Raw genomic sequence first — 20,360 nt, forward strand, 5'->3', positions numbered from 1 at the left:
GGTCCCTGGTTCAACTCCAGGTGCCCCCTCTTTTCTCCTCCTTCTCTTCTGACCTCCATTTTCACAGTATCACAGAATCTTAAGGCTTGGAAGGGACCTTGAAAGCTCATCCAGTCCAACCCCCCTGCCAGAGCAGGACCACCAAGAGTAGGTCACACAGGAACTCATCCAGGTGGGTTTGAATGTCTCCAGAGAAGGAGATTCCACAGCCCATCTGGGCAGCCCCTTCCAGTGCTCCCTCACCTCAACAGGGAAGGATTTTCCATGTTTCTTTGGAACCTCTTCTGTTGCAGCTTGCATGTATCACTGGCTATCACTGAGAAGGGCCTGGCTCCATCCAGTGCTCTCTGTTCCCTCATCAAGGTGCAATGGTACTGACTGGGCCAGGTTCTGATAGCAGGATGCTACTGAGGTGGCTTGTTTAAATGACTCCAGTAGAAGCTCACCCTGTATCTGACAGGGCTGAGTCCTCCTTTAACCTGACTTCCCCTGGAGTTTGGGGCCCCTGAGCTCTCCCAGAGAAAAGGTGCAGAGCTCTGGCTGCATTTCGAAGCTTGTACTGTGCAGTGCCCCTTGGACTCTGGGCTTCAGCCTTCAAAGTGTTGAGGCCTTGAGGAGGAGGAAGCTGTAGGGGTTGTGCAGTGTCTGAGACAGTCCTGTCTCTCTGTGGGTTCTGCTTGGGGTTGATGATTCTCTGGCATATTCTCTGTACAGCCTGTGTCAGGCCCTTGCAGGTGCACATGGGGCTGTGAAGTAAAAGGATGTAATCAGTGGCTATAAAGAGTTGTGTGTGCTAGAGACATGTTTTTAAAGGCTCATTGTGAGGGTGCTGAGCCAGGGGGTATAGCTCAGTGGTCTTTTGGTAGGGCTGAGGTCAGTCTGTGAGAGTTTTCCCTGTGTTGTGGTGGCCAATGCACATGCAGAGGCAGCAGCTGTGTGTGTGAGCAGCAGTGTCCCTGGTGTAGTTGTTGTGTGAGTCAGGGTGATTAAAGAGGCAGCAGAGTGTGTAATTTAGTGTGACCCAGGCCAAGGTGGCAGTGTACATAAAAGCTGAGGTGTAGCCAAAGGTTTGAGCTGGTGGCTGTGGCAGTGCTGGCCAAGGGGGTATAGCTCAGTGGTAGAGCATTTGACTGCAGATCAAGAGGTCCCTGGTTCAACTCCAGGTGCCCCCTCTTTTTCTCCTTCTTCAGAGCTCCCTTTTGCCAAAATCTCTCCCCAAACAAGGTGCAGAGCTCTGTCTGCATTTGGAAGCTTGTGCTGTGCAGTGCCCCTTGGACTCTGGGCTTCAGCATGCAGGGTGTTGAGACCCTGACTAGTAGGGAAGTGCAGGGGCTGTGCAGTGTCTGAGAAAGTCCTGTCTCTCTGTGGCTACTGCTTGGGGTTGATGATTCTCTGCTATAATTGTCTGTACAGCCTGTGTCAGGCCCTTGCAGGTGCACATGGGGCTGTGAAGTTAAAGGATCTAATCAGTGGATGTAAAGAGTTGTGTGTGCTAGAGAAATGTTTTTAAGGCCTCCTGTGAGGGTGCTGAGCCAGGGGGTATAGCTCAGTGGTAGAGCATTTGACTGCAGATCAAGAGGTCCCTGGTTCAACTCCAGGTGCCCCCTCCTTTGCTGCCTCTTCTCCTTTTTCTCTCCAGCAGCTCCTCACACACAGCTTACACACAGACCTTCTCAGCCCTCCAACTTCTGGCAAGTCTCTGCAAAGCTCCTGCCACAGTGGCTCAAGAGACAACAAGGACAGGGCTGCAGCTGCACCTTGTGCTAACAAATAAAGAAGCTGTGCTTGGGGATGTGAACGTTGGAGGCAGCCTTGGCTGCAGTGACCATCCAATGCTGGAGTTCAAGCTCCTGTGTGGATCTTGAAGCAGGACACCAAGCCAGGTTGTGACCCTGCACTTTAGTTGAGCTGACTTTGGCCTCTTCCAAAACCTGCTTGGAACAATGTCATGGGACAGGGTCCCAGATGGTCGCAGTGCCCAGGGGAGCTGCTGGATCTTCAAGCACCTCTTCCTCCAGGCCCAAGATCCCCACAAATCAGGGAAAGCAATCAAGAGGCCTACTTGGATGAGAAAAGAACTATTGGATCCACTCACGGAGAAGAGAGAAATCTGTGTAAGGTGGGAGAAGGGCCTGGCTGCTTGGAAAGAGCACGGCACCTGATGGGATGCACCCACAAGGGCTGAGGGAGCTGCTGATGTGGTTGCTAAGCCTCTCTCCATCATTTTTGCTTGATCTTGGAGAACAGGAGAGGTGCCTGAGGAATGGAGGAAGGCCAAAGTCACTCCAGTGTTCACAAAGGGCAAGAAGGAGAACCTGGGATACTACAGGCTGGGCAGCCTCACCTGCATCCCTGGAAAGGTGATGGAACAGCTCATCCCAGACACCATCTGATAGCACATGAAGGAAAAGATGGTTATCAGGGTTTTTGACACTTAGAACATCGTCATCAGAAAGCTCAGGCAGTGTGGCTGGGATGAGTGGAGGTGAGGTGGATGGAGAGTTGGCTGAATGACAGAGCCCAGAGGGTGGTGATCAATGGCACAGTGTTGAGTTGGGGGTCTATGGCCAGTGGAGTTGCACAGGGCTGGGATCTGGGCTCAGTCTTGTTCAAACGTCTTCATCAACCACGTGGATGAGGGGACAGAGTGACCCTAAGCAAGTGCCCTGATGGCACCAAACTGGGAGGACTGGCTGATTCCCCACAGGCTGTGCAGAGGGATCTCGACCTGCTTAAGAGTTGGGCAGAGAACAACCTGCTGAGGTTCAACAAGGGCAAGTGCAGAGTCCTGCACCTGGGGAGGAACAACCCCCTGCACCTGAACAGGTTGAGGGTGACCTGCTGGAGAGCAGTTCAAGGAGAGAGACCTGGGAGTGCTGGTTGATAATAAAGTGACCATGAGCCAGCACCATGCCGTCGTGGGCAAGAAGCCAATGGCAGCCTGGGGGCATCAGGAGAGAGTGGGCAGCAGGTTGAGGGAGGTTCTGCTCCCCCTCTGCTCTGCCCTGGCGAGGCCTCATCTGGAGTCCAGTTCTGGGCTCCCCAACTCAAGAGGGACAGGGAAGTGCTGGAGGGAGGCCAGCACAGGGCCACCGAGGTGATCAGGGACTGGAAGATCTTTTTGACAAGGAATGGCTGCGAGACCTGGGGCTGTTTAGTCTGGAGGAGACTATCTGGGGATCTCATTATTACTACAAGTGTATGAAAGCAGGCTGTTGGCTGGATGAGCTCTGGAGGGCCCTTTGAGCCCGCAGCATTCTGTGACTGTCTGATGTTTTGCCAGGCTCAAATGAGCCTTTGTCATTTTTGTGTGTCTCGTGCTGGCCGGTGCACATCCAGCGCAGGCAGCTGTGGCAGCAGCAGTGCTCCTGGTGAAGCTGTAGGCGTGTGAGTGGGTGTCATTAAACAGGCAGCCCCGTGTGTCAGTGGTTTGTGAGAGCGGGGCTGAGTGCTGCGGTGTGCGGGGCCGGGCCCTGGGGCAGCGAGAGCGGCCGTGCGGGGCCGGGCTGTTGGTGCAGCGCCGGGGCTCGAACCGTCGTGGTCGGGCGCCGCGGGCGGACGCGCTGCCCCCTGAGCTGCGGCCCCGGCGCGGCGCCGCGGGGGAGGGGCTGCGGCGCACGGGGTGGCTCAGGGGCAGCGCGCCGGGCCGGCAAGCGGGAGCCGCCGGTTCCAGCCCCGCCGCCGGCCCGGCACGGCCCGCGCCGCGTCCCCCGCGGGGCTCGGCGACCGCGGCCTCGGCTCACGGCGGAGCCGCGGCACAGACGCGCTGCCGGGACTCTCGGCCGCGGACACACGGGCCCCACGAGCCGCGTCCCGACCGCACGCAGTTCCCGGGCAGCTCGTGCGCCGGCCGCTGCCGCCCGCGGCTCCGGGAGGGCGGCGAGGACGCGGCGCCGCCGTGGCCGGAGCGAGAGCCCAGCACGGGCCGGAACGCGGCGCTGCCGCCGCGGGGCTCTGCAGGGACGGGCTCGCTCCCGCTGAGCCGCCACGCGGCTGAGGCCGCCGCTGGGCTTGCGCGCGGGGAGCCGCCGGGCAGCTGCGTCCCGTCGGCCGTCGCTCCCGGCGGAGCCTTTTCGGCTCCGGGAGGCGCGGCGGGGCCGCCGACGCCCCGCTCTGCCCCTCGGCCGCCGCCGCCACGTTGGCGCCGGCCGCGGCGCCCGCCCGCAGTGACGCCTCCGGGCCGCGCCGCCGAGGCCGCGCACTGCAGGGAGCCGGCGCGGGGGGAGCCGACGCGGTGAGGACGGGCCCGGGCCGGCGGGGAGCGGCCCGGCTCGGGGAGCGAGCGTGGCCCTGCCGCGGGGCTCGGCGCCGCGGGGGAAGGGCTGCGGGCGGGCGCGGGGCTCCGAGCCGAGCTTGGCCCCTGGGCGGCGGCGCGGGCGGGCGGCCCCGGGGCAACGGCCCCGCTGCGACGGGAGCGCGGCCGCCGCGGGAGGCCGGGCGGGAGGAGACCCAGGCGCGGCGGCGGCGGCGGGGCGCCGGGGACACGGGCAGCGTGCGGGGAGCGGCCGCGGGGCTGCCGGTGCCCCCCGGCCGGCCGGGCGCGTTCCTTCCCAGCGGTGTTTGTGCGCCAAAGGCTGCTGCGTTCAGCCTTCCCGTCTCCGGACGTGAACAGTCACTTGTGTTTTGCTGCGGCTGTGACACGCGGCTCCCAGGTCAGGCCAAAGGATTCGCTTGCCCGGGGTGCCGAGGGAATGTCTCTGATGTGCAAGTGTTGCCGCGGGCTGCATGTTTCTCACTTTGCCAGGCTGAGGCTGTACACGGCAGCTTTAGAAGCCTGTGATGGAAACGCCAATGGTGGTGTTTGCAGCCCGGAAGGCAAAGTTGGGATGGAGGCTGCAGGGGCTGTGCAGTGTGGTTGCCCTGCAGGACTGGATGAGTGCCGTCCCCACGCTGCCTTTCCTTCCTCCCTTTGTGCTGCTGCACATGCCTGTAGGGAGGCAGGATCTGCTCTGCTGGGCACAGGAGAATGGAGAACCAGCTTTGGGTCTTTTTTCACTGTGCAGCTCCGTTCCAAGTCACGTTAGGATGTGACAGTCTGCAGTGCGTCACAGAACTGCCTCTGCACAGGAAAATGCCCTTTTGCTGTAGCTCCTCGGTCGTTTTTTCTAACCCCTGAAGAGCTGTGTGTCTGTGTGATTGCTGCTGGCCCCGTTACTGAAAGCTCTTTCAGTCCTTGATTGTTGTCCTTCCCCTCCGTCTCGCAGCACTGTGCTCACAGGCTCGGAACCTGAATTCATCCCCTTTGTCCGTGAGGAGGAGAAAGAGGAGGAGAGGGACCTGAAGAAGAGTTTGGGAGGTGCAGGTAAATGTCGTCGAGGTGTCTTGGCAGCTGGGGTTGTCTGGGCTTGTCCAAGTGTGTGCCTGGGAACTGGTGATGTCCAAGTGACCCCGGAGCTTTCAGAGAGCTGCTTGGGCTCAGCAGGGAGGAGGTGCAGAATCCTGCAGCCTCCGGGTGGTTTCTCAGACGTTGCCCAGGGGTGGCTGGGAGCAGGTAGGGAGGGATCCTCTGGGGATGCAGGAGCTGTTGCTGAGAGCTGGGACGGTATGCAGAGCCCTGCTTAGGAGTAAGGAGCCACTGCCAGAGGAAAGGTGTTCACCCTGCATGTGTTTGAATGGTCCGTGCTGGACTTTGGCCTGGTGAGGGTTTCTTGTTCTGAGGCCGGGCATGGCAGGAGAGGTGGATGAAGAACTTTGGGTGCTGTGTTTTTCCCATCTCCTGCCCCTGGACAGTGAGCAGGGGAAGAGAGAGGCTGTGGGCAGCATTTGGGGTGATTCCTCTGCAAGACTGGAGTGCTGTAACTGTGGAGCACATCCCGAGAGTATCCAGTGCTGCAGCATGGTGTCTTCATCTGTGTTTTGAAGTCAGAGTTCAGTTTTGATCTCTGGGATGGGGTGTTTTAGAGAAAGGGGATGGGTTTTGCTTAGCTCGGTCCCCAGGAGCCAGGCTGTGAGTGTGGGGAGAGGCCAGGGGGGTGTAGGGTGTGGGAAGCAGGAGGGGGAGCAGAGGAGTGTGGAGAAGAGCTGGGTGAAGGTGTGTGTGAGGTGCAGTAGAGAGGCTGTGTGCATGTGGTGTGGTGGGTTCTGTGCTGGAGTGCTTTGGGGCTGCCCCAGAGCAGCGTGTCCCTTTGTGCAGCAGGATGCAGTTGCTGAGGCACAGAGAGGTGCCAGATGGAGCAAGGCCAGGATGTTCCTGTTGTTGAAGTCCCTGGTTCAACTCCAGGTGCCCTCTCTTTTCTCCTCCCTCTTCAGAATTCCCTTTTCATGTCAACACAGAATCTGAATGGTTGGAGAGGACCTTGAATGATCACCCAGTGCAACTCCCTGCCAGAGCAGGACCACCAAGAGTAGGTCACACAGGAACTCATCCAGGTGGGTTTGAATGTCTCCAGAGAAGGAGACAACACAGCCCATCTGGGCAGCCCCTGCCAGTGCTCCCTCACCTGAAGAGGGAAGGACTTTTCCTTTGTGTTTCTTTGGCACGTCTTGTGTTCCAGCTTGTACCCATGGGCCCTTGTGCTATCATTGGGCATGACTGAGAGCAGCCTGGCTCTCCCAGAAGGAATGTGCATTGCTCAGAATAGCTCAGTGGTTTTTGCCAGGGCTGAGTTCAGTCTGTGAGAGTTTTCCCTGTGTTGTGATGGCCAATGCACATGCAGAGGCAGCAGCTGTGTGTGTGAGCAGCAGTGTCCCTGGTGTAGTTGTTGTGTGAGTCAGGGTGATTAAGGAGGCAGCAGAGTGTGTAATTTAGTTTGTATGACCCAGGCCAAGGTGGCAGTGTACATAAAAGCTGAGGTGTGGCCAAAGGTTTCAGCTGGTGGCTGTGGCAGTGTTGGCCAAGGGGGTATAGCTCAGTGGTAGAGCATTTGACTGCAGATCAAGAGGTCCCTGGTTCAACTCCAGGTGCCCCCTCTTTTTCTCCCCCTTCTTCTCACCTCCCTTTTCACAGCATCACAGAATCTCAAGGGTTGAGATCAACCTCCAGAGATCATCCAGTCCAATCCTCTGCCAGAGCAGGACCATCTAGAGTAGGGCACACAGGATTTGGAATGTCCCCAGAGAAGGAGACTCCACAACCCATCTGGGCAGGCTCTTCCACTTTCTCCCTCTTGTGCACAGAGAAGAACTTTTCCCATATGTTTCTTTAGAACCTGGTTTGTTCCAGCTTGTACCTGTTGCCCCTTGTCGTGTCATTGGCCATCATTGACAACAGCCTGGCTCCAGCCTCCTGACACCCAGCCTTTATGTATTTCTAAACATTCTGAGATCACCCCTCAGTCTTCAGACATTGGCTCTCCTGCAGCCCTCAGGCACCTCTCCTGTTCTCCAGGACTTGCTGAAGGTGATGGAGAGTGGTTTAGCAATGGCTTCCACCAGCTCCCTCAGCACCTGCTGGTGCATCCCATGGGGGCCCATGGATTGATGTACAGCCAGACTGCTGAGCTGATCCTGAAGCCAGTCATCACCAACCAAACACAACTCCTCCTTTACCCTGACTTCCCCTGGAGTCTGGAGCTCCTGAGCTCTCCCAGATTGAAGATACAGAGCTCTTCTTGGGTTTCTGAGCTTGTGCTGTGCCTGAACGTTGGGTTCTGGCTTCAGCATTAAAGGTGTTGAGGGCCAAACAAGTAGGAAACTGCAGGGGTTGTGCAGTCAAAGAGTGCTCACTGTGAATGTGCCCTTCTGTCAGCTGATTCTCTGTAGTAGTCATATTTATGATAATTGATGACATTTAGGTCCCTGTACATCCCTTGTCAAGCCCTGAAGTTGACAGGGCCTGTCAAGTAATGGAATCTAGTCAGTGGCTATAAACCTTGTCTGTCTTAGGTAAATGTTTCTAAAGGCTCCCTGTGAGGGTGCTGAGCCAGGGAGTATAGCTCAGTGGTAGAGCATTTGACTGCAGATCAAGAGGTCCCTGGTTCAACTCCAGGTGCCCCCTCTTTTCTCTCCCATCTTCTGACCTCCCTTTTCACAGCATCACAGAATCTCAAGGGTTGGGAGCAATCTCGAGTCCAATCCTCTGCCAGAGCAGGACCATCTAGAGTAGGGCACACAGGAACTCATCCAGGTGAGTCTAAATGTCTCCAGGGAAGGAGACTCCACAGCCCATCTGGGACCCTTCCAGTGCTCCCTCACCTCAACAGGGAAGAAATTCTTCCTTGTATTTCTTTAGAACCTCTTGTGTTGAAGCTTGTCCCCATTGCCCCTTGTCCTATCATTGGCCATCACTGAGAACAGCCTGGCTCCAGCCTCCTGACACCCAGCCTTAAGTAGTTGTGAACATTAATGAGATCAGCATTCAGGCTCCTCTTCCCTAAGCTAAAGAGCCCCAGCTCCCTCAGCCTTTCATCACAAGGGAGATGCTCCACTCCCTTCATCTCTGTGGCCCTGCACTGACATCTCTCCAGCAGCTCCCTGTCCTTGTGGAACTGAAGGGCCCAGCACTGGACACAGTATTCTAGATGTGGCCTCATGAGGGCAGAGTAGTGGGGGAGCAGAACCTCTCTCCACCCAGTGCCCACAGCCCTCCTAATCCAGGCCAGGATGCCACTGGCCTTCTTGGCCATGAGGGCATGTTGCTGGCTCATGCTCATCCTGCTGCCCACCAGCACCCCCAGCTCCCTTTCCCCTACACTACTCTCTAACAGTTCATTCCCCAGCCTGTGCTGCTACATGGGGTTGTTCTTTCCCAGATGCCAGACTCTACACTTGTCCTTGTTGAGTTTCATTAGATTTCTGCCTGCCCAACCCTCCAGCCTGTCCAGGGCTGGTTGAATGGCAGCACAGCCTTCTGGGGTGTCAGCCACCTCCCTAAGTTTAGTATCCTCAGCAAACTTGCTGACAGTGCCTCTTCCCTCAGCAAGGCCATTAATGAATAGATTGAACAGTACCAGTCCCAGCACTGACCCCTGAGGGACTCCACTAGACACAGGCCTCCAACTAGACCCTGCCCCACTGATCACAACTCTCTGCCTTCTTTCCTCCAGCCAGTTAACAATCCACCTCACCACCTGATCATCCAGCCCCCAGTCTCTCAGTTTTGCTGCCAGGATGCTGTGGGAGATGGTGTCAAATGCTTGACTGAAATGCAGATAAACCACATCCACTGCACTGCCACCATCTCTCCAGCTGGTTACAGCTTCACAACAGGCTGTCTGGTTACTCAAACGTGACTACTCCTTGTTGAAGCCATGTTGACTGCTGCCAATGACCCTCTTGTCCTTTAAATGCCTGGAGACAGCTCCCAGGGTGAGTTGCTCCATCAGCTTTCCAGGGATGGAGGTGAGGCTGACCACTCTGTAGTTACCCAGCTCCCCCTCCTTGGCCTTTTTGAGGACTGCAGTGACATTTGCTCTCCTGCAGCCCTCAGGCACCTCTCGTGTTCTCCAGGACTTGCTGAAGGTGATGGAGAGTGGTTTAGCAATGGCTTCCACCAGCTCCCTCAGCACCTGCTGGTGCATCCCATGGGGGCCCATGGATTGATGTACAGCCAGACTGCTGAGCTGATCCTGAAGCCAGTCCTCACCAACCAAACACAACTCCTCCCTTAACCTGACTTCTCCTGGAGTCTGGGGTCCCTGAGCTCTCCCAGAGAAAAGGTGCAGAGCTCTGTCTGCGTTTGGAAGCTTGTGTTGTGCAGTGCCCCATGGACTCTGGGCTTCAGCCTTCAAAGTGTTGAGGCCTTGAGAAGGAGGAAGCTGTAGGGGTTGTGCAGTGTCTGAGACAGTCCTGTAAAGAGTTGTGTGTGCTTGAGAAATGTTTTTAAAGGCTCCCTGTGAGGGTGCTGAGCCAGGGGGTATAGCTCAGTGGTCTTTTGGTAGGGCTGAGGTCAGTCTGTGAGAGTTTTCCCTGTGTTGTGGTGGCCAATGCACATGCCCAGGCAGCAGCTGTGTGTGTGAGCAGCAGTGTCCCTGGTGTAGCTGTTGTGTGAGTCAGGGTGACTAAAGAGGCAACAGAATGTGTAATTTAGTTTGTGTGACCCAGGCCAAGGTGGCAGTGTACATAAAAGCTGAGGTGTGGCCAAAGGTTTGAGTTGGTGTCTTTGGGAGCTTTGCCCAAGGGGGTATAGCTCAGTGGTAGAGCATTTGACTGCAGATCAAGAGGTCCCTGGTTCAACTCCAGGTGCCCCCTCTTTTCTCCCCCTTCTTCTCACCTCCCTTTTCACAGCATCACAGAATCTCAAGGGTTGAGATCAACCTCTAGAGATCATCCAGTCCAATCCCCTGCCAGAGCAGGACCATCTAGAGTAGGGCACACAGGAACTCATCCAGGTGAGTCTAAATGTCTCCAGAGAAGGAGACTCCACAGCCCATCTGGGACCCTTCCAGTGATCCATCACCTCAACAGGGAAGAAATTCTTTCTTGTATTTCTTTGGAACCTCCTGTGTTCCAGCTTGTCCCCATTGGCCCTTGTCCTATCATTGGCCATCACTGAGAACAGCCTGGCTCCAGCCTCCTGACACCCAGCCTTAAGTAGCTGTTAACATTAATGAGATCAGCATTCAGGCTCCTCTTCCCTAAGCTAAAGAGCCCCAGCTCCCTCAGCCTTTCATCACAAGGGAGATGCTCCACTCCCTTCATCTCTGTGGCCCTGCACTGACCTCTCTCCAGTAGCTCCCTGTCCTTGTGGAACTGAAGGGCCCAGCACTGGACACAGTATTCTAGATGTGGCCTCATGAGGGCAGAGTAGAGGGGGAAGAGAACCTCTCTCCACCCAGTGCCCACAGCCCTTCTAATCCAGGCCAGGATGCCATTGGCCTTCTTGGCCATGAGGGCATGTTGCTGGCTCATGCTCATCCTGCTGCCCACCAGCACCCCCAGCTCCCTTTCCCCTACACTACTCTCTAACAGTTCATTCCCCAGCCTGTGCTGCTACATGGGGTTGTTCTTTCCCAGATGCCAGACTCTACACTTGTCCTTGTTGAGTTTCATTAGATTTCTGCCTGCCCAACCCTCCAGCCTGTCCAGGGCTGGTTGAATGGCAGCACAGCCTCTGGGGTGTCAGCCACCTCCCTAAGTTTAGTATCCTCAGCAAGCTTGCTGACAGTGCCTCTTCCCTCAGCAAGGCCATTAATGAATAGACTGAACAGTACCAGTCCCAGCACTGACCCCTGAGGGACTCCACTAGACACAGGCCTCCAACTAGACCCTGCCCCACTGATCACAACTCTCTGCCTTCTTTCCTCCAGCCAGTTAACAATCCACCTCACCACCTGATCATCCAGCCCCCAGTCTCTCAGTTTTGCTGCCAGGATGCTGTGGGAGATGGTGTCAAATGCTTGACTGAAATGCAGATAAACCACATCCACTGCACTGCCACCATCTCTCCAGCTGGTTACAGCTTCACAACAGGCTGTCTGGTTACTCAAACGTGACTACTCCTTGTTGAAGCCATGTTGACTGCTGCCAATGACCCTCTTGTCCTTTAAATGCCTGGAGACAGCTCCCAGGGTGAGTTGCTCCATCAGCTTTCCAGGGATGGAGGTGAGGCTGACCACTCTGTAGTTACCCAGCTCCCCCTCTTTGCCCTTTTTGAGGACTGCAGTGACGTTTGCTCTCCTGCAGCCCTCAGGCACCTCAAACCATGGATTGATGTACAGCCAGACTGCTGAGCTGATCCTGAAGCCAGTCCTCACCAACCAAACACAACTCCTCCTTTAACCTGACTTCCCCTGGAGTCTGGGGCCCCTGAGCTCTCCCAGAGAAAAGGTGCAGAGCTCTGTCTGCGTTTGGAAGCTTGTGCTGTGCAGTGCCCCTTGGACTCTGGGCTTCAGCATTATAGTTGTTGGGGCCCTGACTAGTAGGGAAGTGCGGGGCCTGTGCAGTGTCTGAGAAAGTCCTGTCTCTCTGTGGGTTCTGCTTGGGGTTGATGATTCTCTGGCATATTTTCTGCACAGCCTGTGTCAGGCCCTTGCAGGTGCACGTGGGGCTGTGAAGTTAAAGGATGTAATCAGTGGATGTAACGAGTTGCCTGTACTAGAGAAAAGTTTCTAAAGGCTCCCTGTGAGGGTGCTGAGCCAGGGGGTATAGCTCAGTGGTAGAGCATTTGACTGCAGATCAAGAGGTCCCTGGTTCAACTCCAGGTGCCCCCTCTTTTCTCCCCCTTCTTCTCACCTCCCTTTTCACAGTATCACAGAATCTCAAGGGTTGAGATCAACCTCCAGAGATCATCCAGTCCAATCCTCTGCCAGAGCAGGACCATCTAGAGTAGGGCACACAGGATTTGGAATGTCCCCAGAGAAGGAGACTCCACAACCCATCTGGGCAGGCTCTTCCACTTTCTCCCTCTTGTGCACAGAGAAGAACTTTTCCCATATGTTTCTTTAGAACCTGGTTTGTTCCAGCTTGTACCTGTTGCCCCTTGTCGTGTCATTGGCCATCACTGAGAGCAGCCTGGCTCCAGCCTCCTGACACCCAGCCTTTATGTATTTCTAAACATTCTGAGATCACCCCTCAGTCTTCAGACATTTGCTCTCCTGCAGCCCTCAGGCACCTCTCCTGTTCTCCAGGACTTGGTGAAGGTGATGGAGAGTGGTTTAGCAATGGCTTCCACCAGCTCCCTCAGCACCTGCTGGTGCATCCCATGGGGGCCCATGGATTGATGTACAGCCAGACTGCTGAGCTGATCCTGAAGCCAGTCCTCACCAACCAAACACAACTCCTCCTTTACCCTGACTTCCCCTGGCACTTGGGGTCCCTGAGCTCTCCCAGAGAAAAGGTGCAGAGCTCTGTCTGCATTTGGAAGCTTGTGCTGTGCAGTGCCCCTTGGACTCTGGGCTTCAGCATGCAGGGTGTTGAGGCCTTGAGAAGGAGGAAGCTGTAGGGGTTGTGCAGTGTCTGAGACAGTCCTGTAAAGAGTTGTGTGTGCTTGAGAAATGTTTTTAAAGGCTCCCTGTGAGGGTGCTGAGCCAGGGGGTATAGCTCAGTGGTCTTTTGGTAGGGCTGAGGTCAGTCTGTGAGAGTTTTCCCTGTGTTGTGGTGGCCAATGCACATGCCCAGGCAGCAGCTGTGTGTGTGAGCAGCAGTGTCCCTGGTGTAGCTGTTGTGTGAGTCAGGGTGACTAAAGAGGCAACAGAATGTGTAATTTAGTTTGTGTGACCCAGGCCAAGGTGGCAGTGTACATAAAAGCTGAGGTGTGGCCAAAGGTTTGAGCTGGACACTGTGGCAGTGTTGGCCAAGGGGGTATAGCTCAGTGGTAGAGCATTTGACTGCAGATCAAGAGGTCCCTGGTTCAACTCCAGGTGCCCCCTCTTTTGTCCCCCTTCTTCTCACCTCCCTTTTCACAGCATCACAGAATCTCAAGGGTTGAGATCAACCTCTAGAGATCATCCAGTCCAATCCCCTGCCAGAGCAGGACCATCTAGAGTAGGGCACACAGGAACTCATCCAGGTGAGTCTAAATGTCTCGAGAGGAGACTCCACAGCCCATCTGGGACCCTTCCAGTGATCCATCACCTCAACAGGGAAGAAATTCTTTCTTGTATTTCTTTGGAACCTCCTGTGTTCCAGCTTGTCCCCATTGGCCCTTGTCCTATCATTGGCCATCACTGAGAACAGCCTGGCTCCAGCCTCCTGACACCCAGCCTTAAGTAGTTGTGAACATTAATGAGATCACCCTTCAGTTTCCTCTTCCCTAAGCTAAAGAGCCCCAGCTCCCTCAGCCTTTCATCACAAGGGAGATGCTCCACTCCCTTCATCTCTGTGGCCCTGCACTGACCAGTAGCTCCCTGTCCTTGTGGAACTGAAGGGCCCAGCACTGGACACAGTATTCTAGATGTGGCCTCATGAGGGCAGAGTAGTGGGGGAGGAGAACCTCTCTCCACCCAGTGCCCACAGCCCTTCTAATCCAGGCCAGGATGCCATTGGCCTTCTTGGCCATGAGGGCATGTTGCTGGCTCATGCTCATCCTGCTGCCCACCAGCACCCCCAGCTCCCTTTCCCCTACACTACTCTCTAACAGTTCATTCCCCAGCCTGTGCTGCTACATGGGGTTGTTCTTTCCCAGATGCCAGACTCTACACTTGCCCTTGTTGAGTTTCATTAGATTTCTCCCTGCCCAACCCTCCAGCCTGTCCAGGGCTGGTTGAATGGCAGCACAGCCTCTGGGGTGTCAGCCACCTCCCTAAGTTTAGTATCCTCAGCAAGCTTGCTGACAGTGCCTCTTCCCTCAGCAAGGCCATTAATGAATAGACTGAACAGTACCAGTCCCAGCACTGACCCCTGAGGGACTCCACTAGACACAGGCCTCCAACTAGACCCTGGCCCACTGATCACAACTCTCTGCCTTCTTTCCTCCAGCCAGTTAACAATCCACCTCACCACCTGATCATCCAGCCCCCAGTCTCTCAGTTTTGCTGCCAGGATGCTGTGGGAGATGGTGTCAAATGCTTGACTGAAATGCAGATAAACCACATCCACTGCACTGCCACCATCTCTCCAGCTGGTTACAGCTTCACAACAGGCTGTCTGGTTACTCAAACGTGACTACTCCTTGTTGAAGCCATGTTGACTGCTGCCAATGACCCTCTTGTCCTTTAAATGCCTGGAGACAGCTCCCAGGGTGAGTTGCTCCATCAGCTTTCCAGGGATGGAGGTGAGGCTGACCACTCTGTAGTTACCCAGCTCCCCCTCTTTGCCCTTTTTGAGGACTGCAGTGACGTTTGCTCTCCTGCAGCCCTCAGGCACCTCAAACCATGGATTGATGTACAGCCAGACTGCTGAGCTGATCCTGAAGCCAGTCCTCACCAACCAAACACAACTCCTCCTTTAACCTGACTTCCCCTGGAGTCTGGGGCCCCTGAGCTCTCCCAGAGAAAAGGTGCAGAGCTCTGTCTGCGTTTGGAAGCTTGTGCTGTGCAGTGCCCCTTGGACTCTGGGCTTCAGCATTATAGTTGTTGGGGCCCTGACTAGTAGGGAAGTGCGGGGCCTGTGCAGTGTCTGAGAAAGTCCTGTCTCTCTGTGGGTACTGCTTGGGGTTGATGATTCTCTGGCATATTTTCTGCACAGCCTGTGTCAGGCCCTTGCAGGTGCACGTGGGGCTGTGAAGTTAAAGGATGTAATCAGTGGATGTAACGAGTTGCCTGTACTAGAGAAAAGTTTCTAAAGGCTCCCTGTGAGGGTGCTGAGCCAGGGGGTATAGCTCAGTGGTAGAGCATTTGACTGCAGATCAAGAGGTCCCTGGTTCAACTCCAGGTGCCCCCTCTTTTCTCCCCCTTCTTCTCACCTCCCTTTTCACAGTATCACAGAATCTCAAGGGTTGAGATCAACCTCCAGAGATCATCCAGTCCAATCCTCTGCCAGAGCAGGACCATCTAGAGTAGGGCACACAGGATTTGGAATGTCCCCAGAGAAGGAGACTCCACAACCCATCTGGGCAGGCTCTTCCACTTTCTCCCTCTTGTGCACAGAGAAGAACTTTTCCCATATGTTTCTTTAGAACCTGGTTTGTTCCAGCTTGTACCTGTTGCCCCTTGTCGTGTCATTGGCCATCACTGAGAGCAGCCTGGCTCCAGCCTCCTGACACCCAGCCTTTATGTATTTCTAAACATTCTGAGATCACCCCTCAGTCTTCAGACATTTGCTCTCCTGCAGCCCTCAGGCACCTCTCCTGTTCTCCAGGACTTGGTGAAGGTGATGGAGAGTGGTTTAGCAATGGCTTCCACCAGCTCCCTCAGCACCTGCTGGTGCATCCCATGGGGGCCCATGGATTGATGTACAGCCAGACTGCTGAGCTGATCCTGAAGCCAGTCCTCACCAACCAAACACAACTCCTCCTTTACCCTGACTTCCCCTGGCACTTGGGGTCCCTGAGCTCTCCCAGAGAAAAGGTGCAGAGCTCTGTCTGCATTTGGAAGCTTGTGCTGTGCAGTGCCCCTTGGACTCTGGGCTTCAGCATGCAGGGTGTTGAGGCCTTGAGAAGGAGGAAGCTGTAGGGGTTGTGCAGTGTCTGAGACAGTCCTGTAAAGAGTTGTGTGTGCTTGAGAAATGTTTTTAAAGGCTCCCTGTGAGGGTGCTGAGCCAGGGGGTATAGCTCAGTGGTCTTTTGGTAGGGCTGAGGTCAGTCTGTGAGAGTTTTCCCTGTGTTGTGGTGGCCAATGCACATGCCCAGGCAGCAGCTGTGTGTGTGAGCAGCAGTGTCCCTGGTGTAGCTGTTGTGTGAGTCAGGGTGACTAAAGAGGCAACAGAATGTGTAATTTAGTTTGTGTGACCCAGGCCAAGGTGGCAGTGTACATAAAAGCTGAGGTGTGGCCAAAGGTTTGAGCTGGACACTGTGGCAGTGTTGGCCAAGGGGGTATAGCTCAGTGGTAGAGCATTTGACTGCAGATCAAGAGGTCCCTGGTTCAACTCCAGGTGCCCCCTCTTTTGTCCCCCTTCTTCTCACCTCCCTTTTCACAGCATCACAGAATCTCAAGGGTTGAGATCAACCTCTAGAGATCATCCAGTCCAATCCCCTGCCAGAGCAGGACCATCTAGAGTAGGGCACACAGGAACTCATCCAGGTGAGTCTAAATGTCTCCAGGGAAGGAGACTCCACAGCCCATCTGGGACCCTTCCAGTGCTCCCTCACCTCAACAGGGAAGAAATTCTTCCTTGTATTTCTTTAGAACCTCTTGTGTTGAAGCTTGTCCCCATTGCCCCTTGTCCTATCATTGGCCATCACTGAGAACAGCCTGGCTCCAGCCTCCTGACACCCAGCCTTAAGTAGTTGTGAACATTAATGAGATCAGCATTCAGGCTCCTCTTCCCTAAGCTAAAGAGCCCCAGCTCCCTCAGCCTTTCATCACAAGGGAGATGCTCCACTCCCTTCATCTCTGTGGCCCTGCACTGACATCTCTCCAGCAGCTCCCTGTCCTTGTGGAACTGAAGGGCCCAGCACTGGACACAGTATTCTAGATGTGGCCTCATGAGGGCAGAGTAGTGGGGGAGCAGAACCTCTCTCCACCCAGTGCCCACAGCCCTCCTAATCCAGGCCAGGATGCCACTGGCCTTCTTGGCCATGAGGGCATGTTGCTGGCTCATGCTCATCCTGCTGCCCACCAGCACCCCCAGCTCCCTTTCCCCTACACTACTCTCTAACAGTTCATTCCCCAGCCTGTGCTGCTACATGGGGTTGTTCTTTCCCAGATGCCAGACTCTACACTTGTCCTTGTTGAGTTTCATTAGATTTCTGCCTGCCCAACCCTCCAGCCTGTCCAGGGCTGGTTGAATGGCAGCACAGCCTTCTGGGGTGTCAGCCACCTCCCTAAGTTTAGTATCCTCAGCAAACTTGCTGACAGTGCCTCTTCCCTCAGCAAGGCCATTAATGAATAGATTGAACAGTACCAGTCCCAGCACTGACCCCTGAGGGACTCCACTAGACACAGGCCTCCAACTAGACCCTGCCCCACTGATCACAACTCTCTGCCTTCTTTCCTCCAGCCAGTTAACAATCCACCTCACCACCTGATCATCCAGCCCCCAGTCTCTCAGTTTTGCTGCCAGGATGCTGTGGGAGATGGTGTCAAATGCTTGACTGAAATGCAGATAAACCACATCCACTGCACTGCCACCATCTCTCCAGCTGGTTACAGCTTCACAACAGGCTGTCTGGTTACTCAAACGTGACTACTCCTTGTTGAAGCCATGTTGACTGCTGCCAATGACCCTCTTGTCCTTTAAATGCCTGGAGACAGCTCCCAGGGTGAGTTGCTCCATCAGCTTTCCAGGGATGGAGGTGAGGCTGACCACTCTGTAGTTACCCAGCTCCCCCTCCTTGGCCTTTTTGAGGACTGCAGTGACATTTGCTCTCCTGCAGCCCTCAGGCACCTCTCGTGTTCTCCAGGACTTGCTGAAGGTGATGGAGAGTGGTTTAGCAATGGCTTCCACCAGCTCCCTCAGCACCTGCTGGTGCATCCCATGGGGGCCCATGGATTGATGTACAGCCAGACTGCTGAGCTGATCCTGAAGCCAGTCCTCACCAACCAAACACAACTCCTCCCTTAACCTGACTTCTCCTGGAGTCTGGGGTCCCTGAGCTCTCCCAGAGAAAAGGTGCAGAGCTCTGTCTGCGTTTGGAAGCTTGTGTTGTGCAGTGCCCCATGGACTCTGGGCTTCAGCCTTCAAAGTGTTGAGGCCTTGAGAAGGAGGAAGCTGTAGGGGTTGTGCAGTGTCTGAGACAGTCCTGTAAAGAGTTGTGTGTGCTTGAGAAATGTTTTTAAAGGCTCCCTGTGAGGGTGCTGAGCCAGGGGGTATAGCTCAGTGGTCTTTTGGTAGGGCTGAGGTCAGTCTGTGAGAGTTTTCCCTGTGTTGTGGTGGCCAATGCACATGCCCAGGCAGCAGCTGTGTGTGTGAGCAGCAGTGTCCCTGGTGTAGCTGTTGTGTGAGTCAGGGTGACTAAAGAGGCAACAGAATGTGTAATTTAGTTTGTGTGACCCAGGCCAAGGTGGCAGTGTACATAAAAGCTGAGGTGTGGCCAAAGGTTTGAGTTGGTGTCTTTGGGAGCTTTGCCCAAGGGGGTATAGCTCAGTGGTAGAGCATTTGACTGCAGATCAAGAGGTCCCTGGTTCAACTCCAGGTGCCCCCTCTTTTCTCCCCCTTCTTCTCACCTCCCTTTTCACAGCATCACAGAATCTCAAGGGTTGAGATCAACCTCTAGAGATCATCCAGTCCAATCCCCTGCCAGAGCAGGACCATCTAGAGTAGGGCACACAGGAACTCATCCAGGTGAGTCTAAATGTCTCCAGAGAAGGAGACTCCACAGCCCATCTGGGACCCTTCCAGTGATCCATCACCTCAACAGGGAAGAAATTCTTTCTTGTATTTCTTTGGAACCTCCTGTGTTCCAGCTTGTCCCCATTGGCCCTTGTCCTATCATTGGCCATCACTGAGAACAGCCTGGCTCCAGCCTCCTGACACCCAGCCTTAAGTAGCTGTTAACATTAATGAGATCAGCATTCAGGCTCCTCTTCCCTAAGCTAAAGAGCCCCAGCTCCCTCAGCCTTTCATCACAAGGGAGATGCTCCACTCCCTTCATCTCTGTGGCCCTGCACTGACCTCTCTCCAGTAGCTCCCTGTCCTTGTGGAACTGAAGGGCCCAGCACTGGACACAGTATTCTAGATGTGGCCTCATGAGGGCAGAGTAGAGGGGGAAGAGAACCTCTCTCCACCCAGTGCCCACAGCCCTTCTAATCCAGGCCAGGATGCCATTGGCCTTCTTGGCCATGAGGGCATGTTGCTGGCTCATGCTCATCCTGCTGCCCACCAGCACCCCCAGCTCCCTTTCCCCTACACTACTCTCTAACAGTTCATTCCCCAGCCTGTGCTGCTACATGGGGTTGTTCTTTCCCAGATGCCAGACTCTACACTTGTCCTTGTTGAGTTTCATTAGATTTCTGCCTGCCCAACCCTCCAGCCTGTCCAGGGCTGGTTGAATGGCAGCACAGCCTCTGGGGTGTCAGCCACCTCCCTAAGTTTAGTATCCTCAGCAAGCTTGCTGACAGTGCCTCTTCCCTCAGCAAGGCCATTAATGAATAGACTGAACAGTACCAGTCCCAGCACTGACCCCTGAGGGACTCCACTAGACACAGGCCTCCAACTAGACCCTGCCCCACTGATCACAACTCTCTGCCTTCTTTCCTCCAGCCAGTTAACAATCCACCTCACCACCTGATCATCCAGCCCCCAGTCTCTCAGTTTTGCTGCCAGGATGCTGTGGGAGATGGTGTCAAATGCTTGACTGAAATGCAGATAAACCACATCCACTGCACTGCCACCATCTCTCCAGCTGGTTACAGCTTCACAACAGGCTGTCTGGTTACTCAAACGTGACTACTCCTTGTTGAAGCCATGTTGACTGCTGCCAATGACCCTCTTGTCCTTTAAATGCCTGGAGACAGCTCCCAGGGTGAGTTGCTCCATCAGCTTTCCAGGGATGGAGGTGAGGCTGACCACTCTGTAGTTACCCAGCTCCCCCTCTTTGCCCTTTTTGAGGACTGCAGTGACGTTTGCTCTCCTGCAGCCCTCAGGCACCTCAAACCATGGATTGATGTACAGCCAGACTGCTGAGCTGATCCTGAAGCCAGTCCTCACCAACCAAACACAACTCCTCCTTTAACCTGACTTCCCCTGGAGTCTGGGGCCCCTGAGCTCTCCCAGAGAAAAGGTGCAGAGCTCTGTCTGCGTTTGGAAGCTTGTGCTGTGCAGTGCCCCTTGGACTCTGGGCTTCAGCATTATAGTTGTTGGGGCCCTGACTAGTAGGGAAGTGCGGGGCCTGTGCAGTGTCTGAGAAAGTCCTGTCTCTCTGTGGGTTCTGCTTGGGGTTGATGATTCTCTGGCATATTTTCTGCACAGCCTGTGTCAGGCCCTTGCAGGTGCACGTGGGGCTG

The 20,360-nt window shown here is 55.1% G+C and overlaps 1 long non-coding RNA gene and 6 other non-coding genes across 10 annotated transcripts in view; all 7 read left to right on the forward strand.

Moving 5' to 3' along the window:
* Positions 1-4,153: 4,153 nt before the first annotated feature.
* LOC133628807 (uncharacterized) overlaps positions 4,154-20,360 on the forward strand; it is a 28,344-nt gene continuing 12,137 nt past the window's right edge. For 3 of the 4 annotated variants that reach the window (XR_009820859.1, XR_009820857.1, XR_009820856.1), the window contains exons 1-3: positions 4,154-4,234; positions 5,205-5,302; positions 6,250-6,369. This is a non-coding gene — a long non-coding RNA (uncharacterized LOC133628807). Of the gene's footprint in view, positions 4,235-4,393; positions 4,653-5,204; positions 5,303-6,249; positions 6,370-20,360 lie in introns of those variants that run through there. The other variant, XR_009820858.1, reaches the window with a different exon arrangement.
* On the forward strand, positions 10,057-10,128 carry TRNAC-GCA (transfer RNA cysteine (anticodon GCA)). Its single transcript has one exon. It is a non-coding gene; the product is annotated as a tRNA-Cys (tRNA).
* On the forward strand, positions 12,018-12,089 carry TRNAC-GCA (transfer RNA cysteine (anticodon GCA)). Its single transcript has one exon. It is a non-coding gene; the product is annotated as a tRNA-Cys (tRNA).
* Positions 13,176-13,247, forward strand: TRNAC-GCA (transfer RNA cysteine (anticodon GCA)). The gene has a single exon. It is a non-coding gene; the product is annotated as a tRNA-Cys (tRNA).
* TRNAC-GCA (transfer RNA cysteine (anticodon GCA)) lies at positions 15,127-15,198 on the forward strand. Its single transcript has one exon. It is a non-coding gene; the product is annotated as a tRNA-Cys (tRNA).
* On the forward strand, positions 16,285-16,356 carry TRNAC-GCA (transfer RNA cysteine (anticodon GCA)). Its single transcript has one exon. It is a non-coding gene; the product is annotated as a tRNA-Cys (tRNA).
* TRNAC-GCA (transfer RNA cysteine (anticodon GCA)) lies at positions 18,488-18,559 on the forward strand. Its single transcript has one exon. It is a non-coding gene; the product is annotated as a tRNA-Cys (tRNA).

The sequence above is a fragment of the Colius striatus genome, chromosome Z (assembly GCF_028858725.1).
Source record: "Colius striatus isolate bColStr4 chromosome Z, bColStr4.1.hap1, whole genome shotgun sequence".
In the NCBI taxonomy this organism is placed as follows: domain Eukaryota; kingdom Metazoa; phylum Chordata; class Aves; order Coliiformes; family Coliidae; genus Colius; species Colius striatus.